Consider the following 1,284-nt stretch of genomic DNA (forward strand, 5'->3'; position numbering starts at 1 on the left):
GATCCCCAGAGGAGAATGTAGAAGCGATTGTGGAGTGGCCATCCCCCCAGGGAGTGATTTCTCTTTCTGTCTCTTTGTCTCTTTCTGGCCAGCACGCATGCCCTATAGCATAAACCTCTCAAAAAAACCAAACAAAAACAAAAACAAAAAAACCAGTCGTTTCTATACAAAGGCAACGAATAAATCATAAATGAAATTAAGACTTCCCTAAAATACTCAGGAATAAAATTCAACAAAAGAAGTGCTAAACATGTGTTCTGAAAACCACAATACCTTGTTGAAAGAAATTAAAGATTTTTTTTTTTTTTTTTTTGGAGAGGTTTTCACTATAGGGCGCATGCGCTTGCCAGACAGAGAGAGACATAGAGACAGAAAGCGAGAAATCACCCCCCAGGGGGGATGGTCACACCGCAATCCCTTCTCCTCCATTCTCCTCTCGGGATCTTGGGCACGCACGCGCATGCGTCTGGTGTGAGTTTTAAGCCACCGGGTCCGGGACACGAACCACGGTCGACTACGTGCGAGTCCAGCGACATAGCCATTACGCTAACTGCTGATTCCCAGAAATTAAAGAAGATTTAAACAAGGCCAACTGGTGGTATGATGGGTAAAGAATGCAACTCCCCCATATGGCAGATAGCATGGTTCAAGTCTTGGACTTGGTGGCTTGAGAAAACACACCAGGCACATGTGCATGTGTAGAAAATCCCAAGAGGAGAATGAAAGAGAAGGGATTGTAGCATGGCCATTTCCCCTAGCAGATTTTTTGTTTGTTTGTTTGTTTTAACTTTTCCTCTCTCTCTCTCTCTCTCTCTGGTGAGTGCACCCACCCTTTAGCAAATGAAAAAAAAAAAAACTAAATAAATGAAAAGAGATCCCATGTTCATGGATTGGAAAAGTGATTATTATTAAGGTGGAAATACATGGGACCAGCAGATGGCATAATGGTTATGTCACTGGATTCCCATGTAGTTAACCGTGGTTCAAGTCCCAGACCTAGCGGCTTAAATGTCACACTTAGGTATGTGTGTGTGCATGCTCATCCCAAGAGACTGGAAGAGAAGAGACTGGAGCATGGCCATTCCCCCTGGGGGGTGATTTCTCACTTTCTGTCTCTCTCTGGTGAGTACATGTGCCCTGTAGCAAAAATATCTGGAAAAAAAAAAAGATGTAAATACTCAAGGCCGGCAGGCTGTATAGTGGCTAAGGTACTGAACTTCCACACGGCTGACCGCAGTTCAGTTGCGTGGGTTGCACCATCAGAGACTGGCAGTTCATACTGGC

This window comes from Tupaia chinensis, unplaced genomic scaffold, assembly GCF_000334495.1.
Source record: "Tupaia chinensis unplaced genomic scaffold, TupChi_1.0 Scaffold000558_1, whole genome shotgun sequence".
NCBI lineage: Eukaryota > Metazoa > Chordata > Mammalia > Scandentia > Tupaiidae > Tupaia > Tupaia belangeri.